Genomic DNA, 9767 nt, shown 5'->3' on the forward strand with positions numbered 1-9767 from the left:
TACCTAAACTGTTTCGTCCATAAAGATCTCCATGGCACGGCGAGCGCAACTAAGGGGGTTATTTGACCCACTCTAGCGAATTTTATAATGATTTTTGCCAGTAATACGTCAGTCAGGTTCCTGCATGATAGTAATTTTACGTTCATGTATCAGCAAAACTAGACAAACGGGCGACAATTTTGCACGCTCGATGCACACTTATCCTCCTGAACTTAGACAGATATATAGCAGACAGATATCATGATGTATAATTGCAAGGACGTTTAGAAATCACACTGCATTTAAACCCTGTTGATGGGCACTTGTAGATGGTTGTTTCCTGGCAGCTGTTATCAAGAACAGAAATGACGGATTACAACAGTCGGCGGCACATACGGGATACCTGTAAAAAGGCTGTAATTATACAAAAGGTACGTCGATGAAGGTTAGACATGCAGGTAATACGATACGCCCAAAAGCAGTTACTCTCAGTCACTGACGAAAGCTAGTGGATACTAGCTGAAACGTCTGACGTTTTCAAAATCATATACAGAAGGTATTACAGAGAACTCATTTGAGTCGACATTGTTTCAGCCGTCCACCCCCTTCCTGTCGACATGTCTTTTACCGATGCTGACATATAGGTAGTCTCTTATATTTGTTGATGGAGGGCTTTTAGAGTAAAAACTGGAGGAAATTTCACGTTTGTCTGTCAAGAATGTAAAGAACGCTGTGTGTTTTGTTTATTTTTGTTTATGAAGGAAAACATGTTTTGCTACGTTTCCTCTTCTTCTTCTTCTCCAAACACTGACCACTGACCTGGTCAATGACCTGAACCAGACCGTCTCTCTGGTGCTGGGTTACATAATGTTGCAGTTTTATGGCAGGAGGGATTTAGACTCCTGTTTGACCATATATATATATGAATGTGTTTGAGTAAATGTGTTTGAGCAGACCATATGCGAGGGTAATCATTATGCATTTGCTTTGCAAATGTTACATTTTTAGTCTTACTTTTGTGTTTGAACAGGATCTGGACCTTCCAAGGTACTTTTTCTGTACTTTCCAGCAGTCTACTTCTGATGTAAAACTTTGTCTGCTATTACTGCATGCTTTTCGATGAAGTATGGCCATCTAGAATGACTACTCCAAGAGTAGTACACATCGAAGGCTGCAGGAATATTACTTACTCATAGAGGGCGCTTCGGGTACATCTCGCGTGATGTCCATTGGACGCGAGTAAGCGATGTATGGATCCGTGCCAATAGCACATATGGTACTGGCAAACTTTCTCATGACTGGACACTTACTAACATTTCAGAAAGCTTCAAACTTAGTGAAATGGTTGCAGTGATACCAAGGAAACCCACTTAACGTACTATCTGTATATCACTGTATACAGACTAATAAATCAAATCAAACCGAATCCTCTTATCGGAAAAGTGGATAGTAGCTTCCTTCTTTATCCATATAGGCTACTGTAGGAAAATCAATAGTGTATAGCAGTTATAGGATAAAGGGTTTGAGTTGCCCACCGTCTGAGCCTAGAAGCAAACCCCAAAGTTAAACGATGGTCTAAGTCATTCACATTATTTTATATTACACCAGAAACAATATGACAGGAGGCAGTATGCGTATTTCACAGATAGGAGTTTGTAATTTTCACATGGTGCATTTTTCCTGGGGGCACTGAACATTTTGATGGAATCTAACCGCTTGTAGGTTGACGGAAAGTTATTACAAATGGTGCAAATAAACCGTTGGGCGGCAGGGATTCAAATATCTGGCGACGGCCCGCTCACAGTGGACGATGGCGCTAGAGGGAACGACGTAAATTGTGTAAAAAAATTCCCTAAGGCCGGGCCACCGATGAAAAATGAACAAATCAGCAGGAACCTACCACATAGCCCGGGGACGAGCTGTAATATCTCCGTTTACCATGCATGCTACAGGCTATGGTGGGACCCGGCAAACGTACGCTTCCTTGGTTTACTTATCTTCTTCTGAGCAGACGAAACGGAAGACCAGACCACCATGAATAATTGTCTTAAGCATACAAATCACTTGAGGCAAAAGAGAGACGGTACACTGTTTGTCCATCAATCAAGATTACTCGGATAGGCGTTTTTTATCTTCCCTTCAAACATACTGAAGGGAGGAAGTTATGAAAGTAACCGTGCGTTTGTGCCTTGCGTAACAATATCCTTATCATTTGTCACTCAGAATCAAAGCGATTGCTTGCAAAGGTCAGCCATGTAAACGGTAGCGTTATCTGGTGCATCTCTATTGGATCCCGCTATCAGTTGTGGTACATGTAGAATTTGTTCCTAGAGGTCCGGTATGTCCACGGGCATTTTTGATGGTACAGAATCAACCCGCCGTACTTTGCCAGAGAAATACAGGCTGCTATTTCTATTTTCAATTTTTCAGCTCAAATTAACACACTAGAATGAAAAGCTTGTAGTTTTGTTGCGTAAGAAAACAAAATAATCTTTAAGTATAAATATCTTTTACTGGGGTTTATTGATCGACTCAGGGAACCGCGAAATGGCTTCAAACCCTCCTTTCTGTTTCACCACAATGCTGCTATTACTGTTTTCAATTTCTCTGCAGCTCTAATTAACACACTAAAGGTACAATCAAAGTTGTTGAAGTAATTAAGACAACCGTTTTTAAGTACGTATATGTACGTATTTTGATATCTTCTGCCGGTTTATCGATCGACTCAGACAACTACGAAAGGGCTTCAAACCCTCCCTTCTGTGTCACCACAATTCTGCTAGATCTGTTTTGAATTTTCCTGCTTCTCTAGACCCAATTAACACACTACAGATGTTCTGAGTACGTATTTTGATACCGTTCGATCGACTGAGACAACTGGAAAACAACTAGGACTGAGGCAACTAGGAAAAGGCTGCAAACCCTGCCTTCGATTTCACCACAATGCTGCTATTTCTGTTTTCAATTTTAATTGACACACTACAGATAATATTAAAATTGTAATTCAGACAAAATCTTTAAGTATGCATTTTTATATCTTCTACCGGTTTATCGATCGACTCAGACAAGCAGGAAAAGGCTTCGAACCGTCCCGTCGGTTTCACCACAAGATAAATGGCAGCGACTTTAAAAGTCATGATCGATCTGCCACAATATTAGGTTTGTCCTTATCTGTCTTCTGGCATCTTTGTAGTTTGGAAACGCTATTTGGATAGCTTTAGGCTGCCATTGCTGTTGATGGTGATAGCATCTGTGGATAGCTTTCAAATAACATGTGTACTGGCCGAGAGGGCCATACTATCGGTGCTTTGGTATGACCAGAATGTAGTTGAAAACGTGTCATTGTCAAGCCCGAAGACTTGAATCTAAATCAAGAATTTATTTATGGAATTTGTAATGAAAATCATTTATTCCATGTATATATCATTCAGTCCATGTGAGCCATGGTCTGGATTCTAATCTTGGAACAATATTAGCCTGATGACCAAACTACCATAATTGAAGACCGTGCGCCCTAGTTCCATGAGTAAACATGCATAATAAGTAAGGTGATAGTCAATACGGGACCCTCTTACTGAAAGTGAGCAGCAGATATCAGTTATTCCCTCCGGACCGAGTCAGCTAAGGTTAACCCTCAGGTCAGGTCATCATTAATCAATAGTACCTCATCCACGAGCGTGTATCTCGTCGCTCAAGCTTCAGGATGTCTAACTTTATTTTCAGCTAACGCAATTATATTCAAACGTCGCCATACGGTCGAATATAACTGTTTACAACGTGATGCCACATGATAGGGGATCTGGTGTACTAATACCCAATAAATAAGACCATCTGTACCATGTACATGATTGATACGCTCCACAGTTTATAACCTAATAGAACTGTAATAACGGGGCACTCGTTAAGTTCTCAGGTCGCGACCCACTTCCATAATTTTACATGCAGGATTGGCGCCTGTGATCAACAAGGATGAGATGGGAGACCTAGTTTTACTTATGAAGGGTCGGTTTTTATTTCTCACGTTACGGCGCTCCAGGGGCTGGTTGTCTTAAAGTCACCCTCGAGATGTAAAGGATCTGGCAATTGATGAAACCGACACTTATTCAGACAGGAATACTGTTATGTATGCCATCAGCTTTGAAAGAAATGGGACACTTATTGCTCACTTGAAATATTTGATTCCATGAAGATTTTGGTGAAGTAGGAGGCTAGCCAAAAGCTATTTCCTTTGGAGAGCAATTTGAGATTATGAGTCCATCCGCTTCGCCTGTCAGAACGGCACTGTCCATTTCCAGCGGCTGACATATCTGCTCTCTCAAAGCGCCGTGCCAGACACGAAGGCAACAGGGCTTCCCGTGAAATCATTTTGAACTGCGTCCAAGAACATCACTTCTGTCTAAAAGTTCAAGTCATGCACTTTCACCATCAATCTCACAGCTTCTAACACAAACGAATATAGAGTGTTCTGGCAGCTCTTGAGATGGAGACCCACAGAACCCATATATCGCTTTGGAGAAATATCAGGCAGGTCTCTGACTTATCTTCTGTAGTTTCACAAAACTGCTAAGTCAGTGTGTACTGCTACTCTTTGATCAGCCAATGTGTTTGAGCACACTACCCTGATAAACGCCATATAATCCGTCTCTGTCATCATGAAGGGTTTTAAATCTATCTCTTTCAAACGCAACCGTCCTCCTTGGTCTTCAACGCTTTCTACATGGAAAGATAATGAACGTTTATTGCAAGTTCTTGCCCTGAGGCTAGTTGCAAGTACATGTAATATAAAAATTTGACACTAACTTCTAACTTTTTGGCTTCTTTCCGAGACAGTGGAAGACGAAGAATTCCACCTTTTCTGTAATGTGTGGGTTTTGTGATGTTAAGAGGGGAGTAGTTGTCTTTGTTTTTGTCTATAAACATGCTCGTTGGGAAATGCTCTTCATCATTTTTCGCTTCGACTGCAAAGAGGGGAATTTCACTTCACTTTGCAGAAATCCAATATCACCTCACGGCCCCCTCACCTCTCTACACGCCCCGGCACTTTCCAGAGTTCACAAAGGTAGGAGCACTTAGTACGGTCTGCAGAATCCATCCAAAGATTTCCTCTAAAAATACGCCTATTCCTCAAACGGCCTCGCCGGAAGGTAGACTCCGTGGCGGAAGCCATTCGTCACGTAAAGATGTTTGATGTCCTGTCCTGTAACATCGCCCCGAGGAGACATCTGTACGGGGGAGACGGATGTTATAGCAGGGTCTGTCAGAGAGAGGTGATACGGCTGGACCTGGGGTCACTACTCTTCTATATCTGTGGGCAATGGCCAAGCGGAGGGGAGGGGGTTAAAGGTGAAGTGACATTGGTGCTGTGTACCGGTTCGCTGGATCCAGCCTTTTTGTTTGTTCTAAACCACCTGAAATCTTCAATAGTCAAAAATTTGCGATGCCCCACAAACAACATATCTTGCGGTGCTCGCTACAAAATTTTGCGATGAAGATGCCCCATTTTCCGATCCAGTTGGAAATATTACCTGAGAAATCCCTTCCGTATTTTGTATATGCCCTGGGTTTCGCTCCGGACTTACAAATCCGGAAATAATATATAAACCTAAACGTCATGAATCCGGACCTGGACCTGAACGCGGAATAGGTACACAGCACTAAGTCGCATTCGACCAAGTTGAGTTGATATATTTCTTCGAAACGAAAACCTAGAAAAGGGGGCAGAGACCACAAAAACACACGTAGTTCCAATTGCCACCTTGAGATTAAAAATTGCAGACCATGTAGCTGACACATACCCAGCTTCAGTACTTTCGGCAAAAATACAGCTCAATACAATCATGCTCACAGCACAGTTATTGCTGTTAATTATGTTAATCTGATGTTGACTAAGTATACATATAAATGCTGATGTACCATGGCAAACATGTATTCGACAACCAACCTATTTAGTTTTTGTATCGCCATGCAAAAACCAGGTTGAAAGAAAGTTACCGTCCAAAACCTTTTGAATAATTCTGTTCACATGCACGAAACTGAGTTGTTTATCTTCTGTAAAGTGTTGGTAGTTGAATAATACCTGTTTGTTCCTCTCCACACACGCTGTGAGCCTGCAAGCCTTCTGACACTGACCGATCAGCTTGACCACAAAATCCCGGCTTGTAAAACAAATCTCCATTCTCCTGGAATCCGCAAATCCCCGCCAGAACGCAGCCGAACGTGAACCAAATACAAAATCCACCTACAACCCAGCGGTGGATTCTTTTTCTCTGTCAATTTTTATTTATGTCAAGAGGAAGATTCTGAAGGCCTGCACCTACTCTCACCTTGAAATGAGGTTTAGAAGTACTCCATTACCCCTGTGACCCCTCCTCCAACGCAAATCATTACCACATCTAACCACTACCACGTATGAGCACTTGCTGATCAATCATACTCTACAAGCAACCGTTATTGTGAATTCTGTGCGGTTATCTCTACTTAGGGTTTGATATTTCAAAGAGTTTCTTTGAGCAGATATTACCTGTTAAGTGTACGTTTTCACTGAGATGTGAATGGGGTCGTTCTAAAAGGAGAACAGAATTCGGAATGAAGTGCAACACGTTTTCTTCTCACAGTTGCAGCAACGGGAGGCATTGGAGACTAAACAGGTGGTGAGAGGAACGGGTTGTCAAGCTGACGTATGGATAAACTAACACTTGTGTAGAGTGAATCGAAGTGAAGAACCAGTAAGATGGAGTGAAAAATGCAACACAGAGACAATGTATGGATAAAGTAATAGTTGTGTAGAGTGAATTGCACTGAAGAACCAGAAAGATAGAGTGAAAACTGCAACATAGACAAATGTGTAATGGGTATCACCGGATGAGGCTTTCTGCAGAACAAACGTGATATACAATGTGGATAGGCCATTGTAGAGGAGCAATATATAAGAAAATGCATGAAAGGAAGTTGAGCATGTCATCTACGATGCGCAACATATCCGTCGCCACAAAATATAGGCGCACTTGTAGAAGTTGTATGTACATAAAGATGAGAGAAGAGAGAGCTAAGACATAACGATGTACCTTCTTTCCCTACGGGGGACGTAACTACACCGTGCGGTGCTTTTACAATGAAGGATTTATGTATGGAGAAGGCCTTTTGTGTTGGTTCCCGGCCATACGTTATGAGATTATTGACCCTGCTGAATTAGGGCGCGCCCTGGCGGAGTCGTCAAGTCCTGGTGAGTCACAGTTTACCGTTCCGCTGACTGCAGAGTAACGGCCGCCCATTTGAACCCGCGAATCAGGGCGCCTGTCTCGGACGACCGCTCTGCTGGGCAAGTTGACGAAAAGGGCAAGTTTTCTTTGACAACATAACTCAGTGAGTAATAGGATTTTTTATGCTGGAGACATCGTAGTGAAGACATAAAATGGAAGAAGGTATTAAAGCTTATAAGAGCGGCCGCCCGCTAACTTTTTAAATTGAATCGCCGTTTTTACGCCGATGTGGTAGTTTGGTCACAGAAAGTTGCAAACTGCAAATGGAAAACGTTCCGAATTTAGACCGTATCGCGTGTGTGGAGAGCCATTTATAACGTGGTTGTCTCTATTTCATTAACTAGAGGTTCTGCATTGTACGATTCCTTACATGTATTGACCTCATAGAATCAAGATTATCAGATTTAGTCAAACATAACTGAATTTGGCCTCCCGAACACTGGCCGAACTCCCCACAACCATGGTTAGGAGTAGGTATGTAGAAAGGTTAGCTGTGGTTCGCTGGTGTTCGCCCAACCGAATGTTTCAAAATGTTTCAAAACGCGGGTGTAGACGGAAAGTTCGGCCATGGCTGGCTCGTCTCCCGAAGCATGGTAGAGGCTATGTTCCCCATCACACTTAGGGGATGCGGACACACGTATAATGGAACCTTTGATGTAGCATATTGTGTATGCACTTCGCGAAAGAAAAGGGAAGACTGTTCCTATTGCAATCCCGTTGGGTCGGTGGGATTAAGGCGATTTCAGTGTTCAGAACCCAATACACCACACGGAGTATAGTGATACATAGTGATACAGGAAAGTGCACTCTACATCATTTGGTCTAAATGGCCGGCAGACGTAGTCAGGAAAGTTGATTCTTCAGTTCAATCATGTTGGGTATTCAAAGTCTCAACTGATGTCTCTCGCTGTAGAAACTCTCTTCCATATGTAATAAATAGTCAAGCGTCCCTACATCGGCTGTATAACGTATCCTTACACACATACCCTATCACGTTTTCGACCCCCACAAACAGCCAATTTTTCTCAGAAACCCCTTGAGAGCCATCAGCTTCACCTCAGTGATCGAAGTATTGGCGCAATCCCCTCGTGTAGGGACACTGCACTTCAAAAAGAGGGGTGAAGTTTTCATTTATGTTAAAGAAATATGATATACGCGAAAATTGTCAACAATTTAACAAAATATGAGAGCTTACATGTGTGTGTTTTGAATTAGAACACAACGTAATGTAGCAAAATAAAACTTCCCACATCCCTTCCCAATCCTCCAGAATGGACTCACCCAGACGCTCTTCGTCGTTCTCTTGTAAAAATGGCAGCACTTCACCCGCTCCTAATGGAAGTGTGTCTTTAGCGCCTCGCTGGGACGTACTTGTAAAGATCACGTTGTCGAACCTGTCAGACGGCAGGTTTAGAGAAGACCCTGGAGAACCATTACAAAACCAGTCCCATCGCGATCCGCCCATTTCTCGTGCGTCGGTTCAGAGAAAAATGGATTTCGACGTCGAAGAACATAATCCAGACCAGCTTTATCATTGGAGAGTGCACAAACAGTTTGTATATGGTTAGAGCGAGCATCAGTTCGGAGAAAAATGGATTTTGACATCGTTGCAAAACACGGAGAACATAATCCAGACCAGCTTTACTCTCGGAAAGTGCACAACATTTTTGTATATGGTTATAGTGAGCTAAAACATCGTTGATGCAAGGTATTTCTCAACTTGTCAAGCTTGGGTCACGATGGCTTACCTATGCTCTACACGTCCCTGGATCATGAGTATAGCTATCGGGACTACGATTCGGGACAATGCATAACAAGAAGTCGGAGATCTCAGACCTCCATGAAATGTTCAATCTCGTTTAAATGTTATATTTTAATTTGGATGCTATTCTCATTCACCATGTTGTCTACAAGTCACCACTCACAACAGACAAATGCCATCTCCTTGGAGCGATTGCCTTGAATTGTAATCAATGCTTGTTCACCATTTCCGAATGGCTATAACTTGTAAGCAATCATTGATCGATGACAGGCTACAACTTCAAGGATTTCTACGGCTGGTCAGAGTATTGCTGAGAGTTTCTTTAAACGAAGTCAGTTAAGATCTAGCCAGGTAGCATATATGGGCATATGGATATTCTGGCAGGACCTTGGATGGTTGCCATATATGTATGCTTGTTATGGAACAATCATATGGATATTCTGGTAGGACCTTGGATCTTATCTTATCTAGGACTAAGTTTCTCCTGTTCCTGATTTGGCACACCAGGCAGCAAGTTTTATGGTGAAAATTGAACTGTTCTCTATCTCGAAGAAATTGATCTTTCGGTCTAAGAGAACCGGGACGGGGGGCGATACCGACTTCCGACGAACTTTGATCCAGTGCTAACCTCACACGTGCGAAAAAGAATCACGAGTGTACAGCACTTGGGTCAGGTTGCAATTGCTGATGAAGACCGAGAGATTCTGTAAAACATTCCGGTCAGTCAACTAAAAACGATGAAATACACGAAAGTTGTCAACAATTTA

This window comes from Branchiostoma belcheri, unplaced genomic scaffold, assembly GCF_001625305.1.
Source record: "Branchiostoma belcheri isolate BF01 breed outbred unplaced genomic scaffold, Haploidv18h27 scaffold5, whole genome shotgun sequence".
Classification (NCBI taxonomy): domain Eukaryota; kingdom Metazoa; phylum Chordata; class Leptocardii; order Amphioxiformes; family Branchiostomatidae; genus Branchiostoma; species Branchiostoma belcheri.